Consider the following 14,890-nt stretch of genomic DNA (forward strand, 5'->3'; position numbering starts at 1 on the left):
AGCAAGGTTGTGTCATCTGCATACTACCTGTACCTAAAATCATCCAGGCCTTCCCAGCTAGCTCCTGAGGTGGGGACCGAACAATCGTGACTGTACATTTAGCTTTGTAGCCCAAATTAAATTCCCTGAATTTAATGTCTTCGTTTTTTTTCTGGTATGGTGGGTTTCAGCCTGCCTGATTTTGTTCCTCAGTGAAGCTGAAAGCAAGGCCATCCTCGGATGGTGTCAAGATCTGAGCAAATCATACTTGTGTCTCCTGCCCTTTTGCCCCCATTCTGCTCTTCATCTCCCATATATTTTTAGCTGGCTAAACGGAATCTGAAAGACAGCCTTAAAGGGAATTTAAGAGGGAGGAGACTTCACAGAAGGGCCTGGGCAGACTGAAGAGGGAGACAGGAGAAGAGAAAGGGGAGGGGATGGTATGCTGCTAGGAGTGTTTCTACCTCTTGGGGAGAAGAGGGGAAGGCTCTCAAAGTGGGAGGGTCTTATGCCTATTGTGCCACCTGAACCTAGGAGCCTTTCTGGTTGGATTTTTATGCTAGAAATCTGAGCCTAAGAGCTCTTCTGGTTTGGTTTTCATGCTGGAGGCCGTACCTCCCTTGCTATCTGTCTCCTCAGCAAATGGAGCTGGGACTTTAGAGGGAGAAAGTAGAATGCAGGGCCCTGAGGATGCTGAAATCACATTCTCAGAGTACCACATTCTTCATCATTCCACCTTCACTGTCACGGTATGGGCCCCAGATTCTTGTGTGTGCCTTCAAAACACCATCCCATGTCTGATATCCATTGTCAAATATGGAAAGACGCGTCCTCTGCTTTAGTATTGCCTGCATGCTACCACTTGGCAACCCTTCAGGACTTTATGACAAATAGCAATGAATAATTAACAAATCATTTGAGCTGTTACCAACAGCAGTGCCTCAGCGTGTACCAACCCAGACAGGCCTTGACAGTGCTTCCCCTCTTAATAAAGACGGACCATGATCTGGGCTCTCTGATTACACGAGAGGTGGACGGACCAGGATCAGATCATCCTGCATCCTGTCTGTCATGAGGCTGCTCACGCCAGAGAGACACAAATACAGCTGGCCTCGCCATGACTTCCTCTCAGTTCTGCTACACTTTTCCATCACACACCAAAGTTTGGGGGGCTTGTGAGTTATCAACCAAGGTTGAATTTGTTAATGTCTAGAGACTGGATGGTCACAACTGAGAAAAGGAGGATATTGTTAGTATCTGGTGGCACCCAGGTATTACTAAACATCCTCCCAGGCAGAGGACAGACCCTCCACAGCAACGAATTATCTGGTCCAAAATGTCAAACCGGGCAGAACTTGAGAAAGTACAATAGAGTAAAGGATGGGTCCCTCAGCAGGCTCCCATGCATCCTGGTGCCTGTAGTGAACGCAGGAGCAAAGAAACTTGGGCTCCCTCGCGTGGTGACTCACACTATGGCAGCCAAGAAGAAAGACCCAGAGCTGTAGGAGGTTTGGGTAGCAGTAGAGTGTGTTTTGAACAAGTCATTTTATCCATCCCAAAATATGCTTCAGCTGCTGGTGACAGCGGTTTTCATGAATCATTAATGAGCCATTTTCATCTCTCCATGTTAATATCTACACAGAGGGCTTCCAGAGAACAGATTTCCTTCTGATTAGTCAGAGAAAGTGTTTATTTTTTTGAAACCTGTTCTTCTGGTTTAGAGTAGCACTTGAGTGTGAATTCGTGCGATTTCTTTTTGTTTGTTTTCTTCCTAAATTGAAAGTCCCAGAGCTTGTATCGCTTGGTTCAGGTTCCTTCTGGAAAGAGAACATTAGAAGCTGCCTGGATGAATTACTCTCCACATTGTACTTTCTCTTACTGTTCAGAACAGGGAGCGGAATGTCCTTGTCATATCCAAATTTTCATCATATGAACCACGAACAGTACGAATCTCGCAAAGTGCAACTCAATGAATCTACCCACAGTCAAGCATTTGCAAAGCATATCTTGTTTATTGCAGTCCTGGTGTGGTACTGTAGGATAAGCACTCAACCACAAGTCAGATTGAATCAGAAGTTTGGTGGTTCAGACTCACCAGCTGCTCCTCAGAAACCTTACAGAGGGTGGATGTGAATCAGAACCAACTCAACAACACTTGACAACAACAGTAACATCTTCTTTATTATAGATTGTTTGGTTCTCCAACCAAGCAATAATTTTTAACTGAGTGTTGAGAACCTAACCATCCTATTTCATTTACCTAATAGGCCCTTATAATGCACTACATTGTTAATAATAATAATAGTCATTACTATTATTATTATTATAATTGGAATCCTGGTGTGGTGCTGTAGGATAAAGCAACTGCAAGAAAGGTGAGTCAAACCCACCAGCTGCTCCTTGGAAACCCTGAAGAGGGTCACTGTGAGTCAGAACTGAGTTGAAGACAATTAACAACAGCAAATAACTAATGAGGGCATTGTGATAGTTCTATAAGATAAACACTGGAATGTGAACCACCAGTTCAGGAGTCCGAGTCCACATGAGAAAGATGAGACTTCCTGCTCCCGAAGAATATATGAAGCTTTGGAGAAGCCCATACAAGGTCACTATGAGTTGAAATCACCTCCATGGCACTTAACAAAAACAATGACTAATGAAGTTGAGCAGCTTTTTATATGCTTATTAGCCTTTTATACATTTTCTTTAGAAAAATGTTTATTAAATTATTTGCCCATTTTTATTGGCCATTTTTTTGTTCTTGCATTGTAGGAATTCTTTTGTTTAATTCTGGATACTAAACGCTTTTCAGCTATATGACTTCCATGTGTTTTCTCCAGTTCTGTAGATTGTCCTTCCATTTCTTGTTGAAATCCTTGGATACATACAACTTTGATTTTGATGAAGTTCAGTGAACTCTCCCATTGATATGTCTGATGTGTTGATTATTTAGATGTTATGTGTTTTAATGTCTCCCTCATTGTTCTTTATCAGAATTTTTCTCATATTTACTTTTACATGCTCACTGGAAAAATTTCCAACCTATTTCCCTCCTTGCTAAAGTACTAATAATCTTGGTATTTTTATTAAGATCATATTGATTTTATAGGTTAATTGAGAACTGAGAGTAAATCTCCATTTTTATGATGTTACATTTTCTAAAGTAGCTTTTTATTTTATTTTGGTTTTATATTCTCTACTGTGTTTTGAGTAAAAGTTTACAAAGGAAATTGGTTTTCCATTCAACAATTCTTACACATTTTGTTCTATGGCCTGGACTGCAACCCCCCAATGTAACAATACTTTTCCTAGTTCCTCTATGGGTTTACGCTCTTGCTACTTCCTCTCTCGGTTTACTGTTTCCACTCCTTCCCGCCTTTTGAGTTTTATCCCTGGGAAAATGCTGCCTTTTTGATATCTTGCAGTTGATTGTTCTTGGGAGTATGCATCTCCTTCCCTGGTCGTACTGTCCACCAGGCCTGGCTGTCATTTGGTGAAAGCTGAGCTTTGAGTTCAGTTCTAAGTCTGAAGGGTGTCTAAGGTCCATAGTCTTGGGGGTTCCACTAGTCTTTAGTCACTAGGTCAGGAAGTCTGGTCTTTTTTCATTATTTTGAATTTTGTTCTTTTTTTTTTTCACATTCTATTGCGGTCACTTTCAGATCTAGTCCTTCTGGTAATGAGAGCTGGGATCCTCGGGTTCCATTAGTCCATTAGTGTGCTCATCTCTCTGTCTTCTCATTCATTCATTCTGTACTCTGCCATCTAATTAATCTACAGCTGCATCGTCTTTATTAAATCACATCCCTGAGTTAGCATAATCCACACATTTTTTGAGGGGGTTTCATGCTTTTTCCTTTCAGAATCTGCCATGTACTTTTCTCACCTCTCCACTAACTATGTTGTTGTTGTTAAGTACCGTGGAGTCAGTTCCGACTCATAGTGACCCTACACAGGGTTTCCGAGGCTGCAAGTCTTTACGGGAGCAGAATGCCTCATCTTTCTCCCATGGAATAGCTGGTAGTTACGAACTGCCGACCCTGAGGTTAGCAGTCCGATTTGTAACCACTACGCTACCAGAGCTCCTTCCACTAACTATAAGTCATGATAAATCTAATAGTTCATCCAGTTCATGTCCTCAGTGAAATCTTCAATGGCTTTTGTGACACTCCAGTGTTCTCTCCCACCCATGAAATCACTGCTTTATCTAACTTGCTAACACTAGATTGCACATGCCTTCTGTAACCCACTTGTATTTAACTTGAGTGGCTTCAGTTTCAAAAGCAGATAATCAAACATTTTATTAAATTTACTTTAAAACCCAAATGTTGGAATAATGATGCATTCTCAGAAGACAGAATTTTACTACGTTAGACCTGCACATGCCTAACTTCTTATGTTCTCCCTTCATATAACCTACGCATTGACTAAATCTGTCGGCAAACATGTACTGATGCCTACCAGATGCCAGGTACTCTGATAAACCTTTGGACATTTATATCAGTCAAATTGGGCTAAGTTGAGCAGCAATAACAAATAACCTCCAATCATTGTTGTTTACAGCTCATGTTCCATGTCCATCCCCAATTAAGTTGAACTCTGCTAAGAATCATTATTTCAGGACCCAGGGGAAAGAGCAGTCCCTATCTAGGATTAGTTGGTTTCACGGCAAAGGCAAAGAGTAATAGTGGAAACTCTAAAGCTTCTACTCAGAAGTTTCACAGGTTGATTCTACTCATATTTTATTGGCCAAAGCAAGTCACGTGGCTAAGACTTAAATCAAAAGGAACTAGAAATATATTGTTCCAGTAGGAAGAATCCCTTTAGTGAAAGACATTGAATAATTTTAACCAATAGTACAATTTACCATAGCAACAACTTAGTGAAAAAGACAGTATAGTACTGACTTTACAGAGCTTATAAATAGTAGGACGTATGGACAGAAACCAAATAAAAGCTCAATTGTGGCAAATATTCAAATGGAGAAGAAGAGGATATCAAGAAAGCATAAAGTGGGTAAGTCAATATTGTCTGACTGATTTTAAAGAACTCTTCCCATCACCACCAAGGGATCGATTTGGCATAAGTGGGTTTTGTTTTTCTTATACCTTTCTACAAATGGCAACATGTGAGTGTTGATATTCACACTACCTATATATTTTCACAATTTATGCAAGATATGTTGTATTTTCCTTGCTTTTAAAATTGAATGCCATTGACAGTAATTATAGAGCAAAGGGATGTTCCAACCATTTCAAATGGGAATGCACCCTATCCCTAACTTGTAATTATTAGAGCATTTCCACTTCCATAAGATGATTTTACTCTCAATTATTCACTGAGAAATAAATGGGTAAACTAATAATGATGCTAGGGTCTTAGTCTTGCTTTCTAATAGATGCCTCAGAAGAGAGCCTTTGTAATTCCGTCTCCATACCATATGTCTTCTGTTGACATTAAAGTGCTTAGTTCCAAATGAGTTGGCTTCATTCAAGCATCTTAATTCAAGAGTGGATGATTAGATCTTAAGCTAAAAACCTATTAGGATGTAAGCACTTGTGTTTTTGAAAGGTATTAAGGGAACATCATAGTGTGGTTGTAGATAAATCCTCCCTATCTAGTAGTGGGTTGGCAAAAATCTCATTTGATCTTCAAACATTACAGATGAGCTTCATGGCAATGTTAAGCACAGAACAAAAAACCTGCCAAGGATTTGTTATCAAATACATAGACCGGATGGTGTCTGTTTTCATCCTTTGCTAATAGTAGTTTCAGAGATCCCATCTCTGAGCAGGGAGAGTCAGAAAAGATCAAGTATCTTATACATGCAAAGAACACACTGACCAATATTCCATAGGCACCCACCTAAATAGGACTTCTAAAGTGAATGCTATCCTGTGATGGGTTTATGCACTCATGATGTATCTTAACTGACATCAGACTACAAGGCAATCAGGGAAACAGTGTGAGTAGAAAAGGACAAATTGTGATTTGTGGTGTTGTTGTGTGCCGTTGAGTTGGTTCTGACCCATAGAGACCCTGTGTAGGGTTACCAAGGAGAGGCTGGTGAGCTTGAACTGCCAACCTTGTGGTTCCAGCTGACTTTGCAGTTCAGCGCCACACCAGGACTCCAATCAAGTGATAGATACTTATAATCCATTTAAGAAAGTACATACTAATCTAAATTGAACCCCATGCTAATATTGTTTCTGCTGTTATTTAACTGCACGTGTGGTCCAAACTAATAGGGTTCTAGCACTGACACACACCCACCCCCATCAATTTACTTTAGTCCCTACGTAATCTGGGAAAATTTGCTATAGAAATCCTATTATCAGCAGGACACAGTGAGCTTCATATAGGGAATGTGAAAATTACTTCGTAACCATCTGCCTAGTGTTTTGGCAGACATTTGTTTAGCTTACAGAGACACTGCCAAATTGGGACTCTTCATCAGGAATAGACATGTCTACTAGGGAAGAAAACAGAATGTAAAGTCCTGGGATTGAGATGTCCTAATTATGATCTGACAGGAGACTTGGAGGGCTCATGACTACACCAGTTTTGAAGAAAGAAAAGATTAATTTATCACTACCAAACTTCAAAGGCATCCACTAGTTTGTTTGTTTGTCCCTCATGCCCTTCTTCATCCCCCTCTCTCTTTCTTCTTTCATTTATTATGTAAAACATACGCGGATTACAACGGAGCTTGTAAAGGTAGGCTTTGATGGAAACTCCTTTGAGAATCTTGTGGTTCGTATCTCTACTCTGTAGTCCCTCACTGATTTACCTCATGGTTGGACATCAACTGATGATAAGACCTTTTGTTACTCATTAGCCACTTCACTGGTAACCATGCAGGAACCAGAAAGAAACGCTTTTTAAGACTAGGAATATGAATTGCTAGGAAGTAAGAGATGTATGTATATGTCAATGGGCTTCTGACTAAGCATGACAAAAAGCAGACATCAATGATTAATTTGTACTGCTAATGCTCTTACCCACTGCCCCCATCAAGAGCTTTTGAGTATCATAAAGCTATTATCTGGTCCAGACACGCAAATGAAAATAGGAAGATAAGATTCAGAACTTGAAAGAAATAAGGCCATGCCTAAAAGACAGTTGGCCTCATAGAAATAGAAATTTTCATGAAAATTCAAAGTAAAGCTTTCAGAACTGAGACCATAATGGAAAGCAGGGGTGGATCACAGAAACTGCCTTCAAGAGTTCTGCCCCACTAGGATGGGTTTTCACACTCTACTTTAAATGGAGGGTGAAAGCACTCTCCAGTCACTGGAAGAGAATCCAATTGTCCAGACAAACTCTGAAATATTGTGAGACTAACATAACAGTTGGAAATGTAGACCCTGGTTCGATATTTAATAATAGTAAATTAATGTCAACTTTTTTTAGGCCTGCTATGGTATTCTAATTGTGTTTTTGAGTTTTAAGGCCTTATCTTTTAGTGACACAGAGCAAAGTGCACACTTACGAAGAAAATAATATTTCATCTTTGAGTTGCTTCAACATAATATTGGGGAATAGGGATACACATTCATATAAGAGCTCTGTGGGCATAGTTGGCTTGATTGGAGGTTGGGAAGATGGAAGGTTTTTCATTGCAGAAACATAAAAACCTTTAAACATGGTACTAGGTATCTATGGTCTAAAATGTTCTGTGGACGCTTCGACAGGCCCTACTGTAACCACCCTCACCCTGGCTCTTTTCTCCTACTCTATTTCTTCTTTGCCCATCTGTTAAGAGAAAATAGTAATAACAACAACTATAATAACTTCCAAGGAGCACTGGTAGCGTAGTGGTTACGAATCGGGCTGTGAACCGCAAGGTCAGCAGTTCGAAACTACCAGCTGCTCCGCGGGAGAAAGATGAGGCTTTCTACTCCCCTAAAGATTTACACCCTCAGAAACCCTGTACAGGGTCACTATGAGTCGGTTCCAACTCTACGGCACATAACATAACATAATAACTTCCTACTTTTTACTTATAAGGAACACTTTAGTTGTTTCTCCAGACTCTATACTGGAATTCCTTAGCATAGTCAAAGACTCACTGATGTCCTGTGGTAAACAATATAGTGCTTCTTCAGGATAGAGCCTTTTCAATTCTCATTAGATCCTTGAGGGAGAAAAGGGACAATAAAAATGTCATTGTTACTCTCATGGGAATTCTGATAATCTCCTCTCAACTTCTCTGAATATATAAAAGAAGTTAAATCAGTTTGGATTTTCAATAATTTTATTCCTGTTATAATAATTTGGTTCTTAATTCAGCCAATAGTATGTCTCTCATGCAAGATGCTGAGATATGCAAATTAAATGGATGACAAATCTTTCTGGAAGACTCAGTTTAGTTGTGGAGACAGATTCATAGGACATAGTCAAGTTATAAGAGATGAGTTATGTATTCATTGACCCCAACCTCCAAGAATGTATTTCAGTTCATTTGTATTCATTTTTCTTGCTATCCTTACACTCAAATAATACAATGTTTGCAAAGGACCAGAATTCTTCTGAATCTCATTTATAGACACATGTATGGTCAAACCACAAATTATATTTATTTATTTTTTGGACTCTTGGTCAAATGTCAGAAGACTAGAATAGTGTGGGTTCAAGAATGATCAGGGGATTTCCAATTACAGGGTAGGTAGTTGGACCAATCTTCCTTCTGTAAGCAACTAAAAATCTTGTATGAAATATATGAAAAGTATCATCTTAAATCCATCAAAAACCTCTCAAAACAGAAAGGAAATTTCAACCCAGGGACTGAACCAGCTGAACTTGAACTCCGGTTTTCACAGCTCCCGATGCACAGGGATATATTAGAGATATAGCCTAGAGCTCCCGAATGGAGGGACGTCCATAGATCTCTATCCCAAAGGGCTACCCACCCACAGAATAAAAGTAAGCAAGAAAGAACCCTGCTTCTTTTCTCTACCCCCCACCCACAGCCAAGAGACTACAAAGACAATGTACCCTTCCAGCCCTGGTGCTGAAAAGAGGAGAGAAACGAAACCACTACTAAGCAGTTGGAACTGCAGGTTTGACTCAGCTTTCCAGCCTAAATTCACACACCCTGAGAGGTTTGAAAACCCTTGTTGTTGTTGTTGTTAAGTACCATGGAGTCGGTTCCAACTCATAGCTACCCTGTACAGGGTTTCCGAGGCTGTAAATCTTTACGGGAGCAGAAAAGCCTCATCTTTCTCCCACAGAACAGCTAGTAGTTTCGAACTGCTGACCTTGCGGTTCACAGCCTGATTTGTAACCACTATGCTACCAGAGCTCCTAGAGCCAAGAAATTAACTGAGTGATCACAGATTAGCAGTACCACAAGGTGCATGGTAGAAAACAAATGTGGATCCTCTCTGAAGAATCCTCTTTCTTTCCAAGCCTTAAAGAATTCCAGTAAGTAAAATTCTAAGTATAATAAGTTGTTGTTATTAGATGCCATTGAGTTGGTACTGACCCATAGCGATCTTATGCACAGCATAATGAAACACTGCCTGACCCAGGGCCAACCTCACTACTGTTGCCATGCTTGAGCCCATTGATGCTGCCACTTGGCTAATCCATCTCCCTGGGGGTCTTCCTCTTTTTCTCTGATCCTCCACCTTACCAAACATGATCTTCTTCTCCAGCAACTGGTCTCTCCTGACAATATGTATATATAAGTAGCTCACAATAAAACAGAATCAGCACAAAGGCAAGGCACCATGAGCAGTAAGTGCAGAGTCCTTGAGTATGGCAAATGTTTCAGTGTTTGACAAACTGAAAGGTTGATGGCTGAAACTCATGGAGAGGCACTTCAGAAGAAAGATCTGCCCATCTACTTCTGAGAGATCAGCACCTACAAGATCTAATGGAGTCATTTACTCTGTGACACATGGGTCACCAGGGATTGGAGTTGGCTTGACAGAAACTAGATTGGGTTTTTCGGGTTTTGAGCCAAAATTTAAAGAAAAAGTTTAAACAAACAAACCAGCAGGCATGAATTCATAAGGACTTCAAAAAATATAAGTATCAGACATAAAGTATAAAAAGATTTTTATTGTCATTAAAAGAAGTTAGTGACACACTTGAAAATATGAGCAAGGGAGAAAAAACTACAAAATGTAACCAAAAAGTTTTAAATGGATTAAATTGATTTATAGAAAAAAAATATAAAATTCTTAAAATTAAAAACCTAATTTTTAAATTTCAGATGAAACGTCATGGTGTCTGAAATTGGCTTTATAGTGCTCCAAGAAATTTATTTTTAAAGTATGTATGTAGAAGTAGATAAAATAAAATTATGAAAATATTGATAATTATTAACACTGAGTCATGGGCACATGGAATTATTTTTACATTAGTCACTCCAATCTTATGTTTTTGCAACCCTATGTACAACATAATGAAATACTGCCAGTCCTCTGCCATCCTCACAATTGTTTTGCTTGAACCCATTGGTGCTACCACTGTGCCAATCCATCTCATTAGGGTCTTCCTCTTTTTCACTGACCCTCCACTTTAACAAGCATGATGTCCTTCTCCAGGGACTGGTCCTCCTGATAACATGCCCAAAGTATGAGAGACGAAGTCTCACCACACTGGCTCCTAAGGAACATTCTGGTTGTACCGCTTCCAACACAGATATGTTTGTTCTACTGGCAGTACAAGGTACTTTTAATATTCTTCTCAATACAAGAGTTCAAATGCATCAATTATTCTGTGATCTTCCTTACTCATTATCCAACTTTCACATGCATATGAGAAAATTGAAAATACCATGGCTTGGGTCGGGCGCACCTTAGTCCTCAAACCGACATCTTTGCTGTTGAGCGCAAGAGGTCTTATGCAGCAGTTATCCTATGACACACTGCTGCTTCCATGAGCATTGATTGTAGACCAAGTCAAATGAAATACTTGACAACTTCAATTTTTTTTCTCCATTTATCATCTCATTGTGAGGAGTTTTGTTTTCTTCATGTTGAGTTGTAATCCATATAAAAAGCTGTAGGCTTTGATATACATCAGTAAGTATTTCAAGTCCTCTTCCCTTCCAGCAAGCACGTTTTTATCTGTTGCACACCACAGGTTGTTATGAGTCTTTCTGCAATTTTCATCCTATGTTCTTCTTCATATACTCTAGCTTCTCAGATTATTGATCAGCATACAGATTGAATCAGTATGGTGAAAAGATAAAGTGCTGATGCACATTTTTCCTTATTTCAAATGATTCTATATTCCCTTGTTCTGTTTAAACCATTCAATATGTATTTTGTTCTACATACAAGTTCCCCATGAACACAATGAAGTATTCTGAATATTCATTCTTCTTAATGTTTTCCATACTGTGTTATCATCCACAGAGTTGTATTGCAGAGTCAGTAAAGCACAAGTAAACATCTTTCTGGTATTCTCTGATGTCAGCTAGGATCCATCGGACGTCAGTAATAATATCCCTAGTTCCAGGTCCTCTTTTGAATCCAGCTTGAATTTCTGGCAGCTCTCTCTCAATGCACTAACTGCAACCATTTAAAAATTATCTTCAACAAAATTTTACTTGCTTGTAAAATTAATGATATTGTTTGATGACTCCTATTGGGTCACATTTCTTTGGAGTGGGCACAAATATAGGTCCCTCGAATCAATTTACTGGGTAGTTGTTTCCCGAATTTCTTGGCAAAGATGAGTGAGCACATCCAGCACTGTATCAGTTTGCTTAAACATTTCACTTTGTATCCTGTCAATTCCTAGAGCTTTGTTTTTCACCAAAGCCTTCAGATCGTTGGTTCTTGAATGGTTGAACATTGACCAATTCTTTTTGGTACAGTGACTCTGTGCATTCCTTCCATCTTCTCTTGATATTTCCTGTGTCATTCAATATTTTACTCATGGAATCCTTCAATATTTCAAGTAGAGACTTACATTTTTTCTTCCGTTCTTTGAGCTTGAGACATACTGAACATGTTTTTCCCTTTTGGTTTTCCAACTCCAAGTCTTTGCACATTTTATTGTAATTATTTTACTATCTTCTTGAACTGTCTTTTGCAATTTTCTATTCTGTTCTTTTACTTCATCGTTTCTTTCCTTCGTTTTAGCTTCTGTACATTCAAGAGCAATTTTCAGAATCTCTCTGACATCCACTTTGGTATTTTCTTTCTTTCGCATCTTTTAAATGACCCTTTACTTTCTTCATGTATGATGTTCTAGATGTTATCACACAACTCATTTGGTCTTTGGTCATTATTGTCTAATGCAGCATATCTGTTCTTGAGACGGTCTCTAAATTCAGGTGGAATATACTCAATATAGTCATATTTTGACTCTTGTAAAGTTGTTTCAATTTTCTTCAGCTTCAGTCTGATTGTCACATGAGCAATTGATGGTCTGTTCCACAGTCAGCCCCAGGCATTGTTTTGGTTGATGATATTGAACTTTTCCATCTTCTCTTCCCACATACATAGTCAATTTGATTCTTGTGTGTTCCATCTTGTGAGGTCCATGTGTATGTTTATAATATTGAAACAAGGTATTTGCAATGAATAAGTTGTTGGTCTTGCAAAATTCTATCATGCGATCTCCAGCAATGTTTCTATCACCAAGGCCGTATTTTCCAACTACTGATTTCAAAATTTTTTGAAATTTTCTTGTTTCTTGTTTTCAAATTTTCACTTTCCAGTCACAATACAGTAATTATTAATGTGACTTGATTGGACATTTGATCAATGTCAGAATGAAGAATTTCTTCATTGTTGACTTTATTTGTTGGTATGTAAATTTAGTAATAGTGGCATTTACTGGTCTTTCTTGTAGAAGTATGAATATTATCCTATGACACACAGCATTGTACTTCAAGATAGATCTTGAAATGCTGTTTTTGACAATGAATGTGATGCCATTCCTCTTCAGTTTGTCATTCCCTGCTTAGTAAACCATATGATTCTCTGATTAAAAATAGCCAAAACCAGTCCATTTCCACTAACAAGTGCTTAGGATATCAATCTTTATGTACTCCCTTTAATTTTTATTTATTTATTTTAGAATAGCAAAAAATAATTTACTAAAACATAAGATTTACAGAAGTTTCCAGACAAGCCATACAACATGGTCACAAGCTTTTTCTTGAAGGAAGGATTCTACATCTGACAGAAAAGTCACAATGTTATTAGTGAGGGCTGTGGTGTTTGTTTAATGTTCCCATTTTGGTTGAAACAATCAATCTTGTCCATCTACAGTGTCTAAATAAAGTCAGACTTGGCTAGAGGGTATATTCTAAAGAACTGGTTAGTTGCTTTTAACCAATGCAATAGTCGTCATTGTTGTTAAGTGCCATCACATTGGTTCTGACCCATAGCGACCCTGTATAGGGTTTCTGAGGAGCAGCTGGTGAGCTTGAACCACCGATCTTGCAATTCAAACAGCTTTGCAGTCTGATGCATTAACCCACAATGCCACATCAGGGCTCTCACCAATGCAATTAGATCACCATAAAAAGTGGGAAAAGAGGCCACAAATTTAAAATAAAACTACCTCCCCCACTCTAACTAAAAAGTAAAAGAAAATCACCCACATGCCTGCAGCTAACCCTGACAACTACCTTCATTCACATTAAACCATGATGGGGGAGAAATGAATAAAAGCAGAGAGGGGTCACTTTTTTTAAACATTTAGCAACAATCCAGATGATACTTCCAGCCTCTGCTCATGCTTTACAACAGTGAATCAGGACAAGACAGATTTGCTAATGCGAATTTAACCACCAAAGGACTGAACATGTCTGGGCTTTTATTCTGTAATGTGTCTAAGACTGTGTCCATTAAATGCAAACAAAAAAGGATGAAGTCTTGGGAGAACAGGAGAAGTGATGTACACTTGATGATGAAATTGATTTAAATACTATTCATGACATGTAGCTGCTTCCATGTTCTAGCTGTCTCTATAGCTTGGGCTTCTTTGGTCTTTCACGGCTCTGTGACGCCGTTTGCTAATGGATCATCTGGGATTGGGAGCACAAACCCCAAAACCTGGATGGATAGCAGAACTGTGCAGCTCTCCAGTGCTGGGGACCATTTATCTTTTAAAATATCTAAACATATTCTTCCCAACTTGTCTACATGAGGGTGATACATTTTGAAATGTACTTTAGGAGCTGCCATTGGGTATTCTTCTGGAAGCAATAGTTCAAGTTTAAAAGTCCCTCCCTCAAAGGGGGAATCCTGGAGGCCAGCAATGACCACATGAAAATATCAGGCATTGCTCTCATCTGGTTCTGCTCTAATTCCAGCAACTGGTTCTGCCAGCAAACACTGGGTTTCCTTAGTAATCCTGTGGGGAAACCCGGCCATCTTGTCAGATACCGAGTTCAGCCTCTGCTCTCGTCTCCGTCTCTGCTCACCTCAAACACAAGTAGAAGTCTTCTCTTTAATTGTTGATGACTTGAAAATTTCCTAGATTCATATTTTATACATTCCACATCTCAATTATTAATAGATATTTGACACTATTTCTTCTCATTTGGGGTTCTCACTATCAGCAAATGAAGGTCCTGAAAGCTTTGCTCCATCCATATCATTAAAGTCAATTGTATTTTGAGGAGGCAGTTCTTCCCCAGTTTCATTTTGAATGTTTTCCAACCTGAGGGGCTCATCTCCTGCCACTGTTATAGACAGTGTTCCACTGCTATTCATGAGGTGTTAAGGGGCTAACCTTTCAGAAGTGGTCCACATCTGCTTTGTCCTACTCTCCTTTAGTCTGGAAGCTCTACTGAAACGTGCCCACCATAAGTGATCATGCTGGGACTTAACATACCAGTGACAATAGTATCAAACAAGCTACCTCAGTACAACAAACTGACAGATAAGAGATGGTTTGTTGTAGGACTAAACGCAAATATTTTTAAGTAATTTTT

At 39.0% G+C, this 14,890-nt stretch overlaps 1 pseudogene; it reads right to left on the reverse strand.

The window, feature by feature from the left end:
- Positions 1–13,871: 13,871 nt before the first annotated feature.
- Positions 13,872–14,327, reverse strand: LOC102811516 (annotated as a pseudogene).
- Between the last annotated feature and the right edge of the window lie 563 nt (positions 14,328–14,890).

This window comes from Chrysochloris asiatica, unplaced genomic scaffold (assembly GCF_000296735.1).
Source record: "Chrysochloris asiatica unplaced genomic scaffold, ChrAsi1.0 scaffold00065, whole genome shotgun sequence".
NCBI lineage: Eukaryota > Metazoa > Chordata > Mammalia > Afrosoricida > Chrysochloridae > Chrysochloris > Chrysochloris asiatica.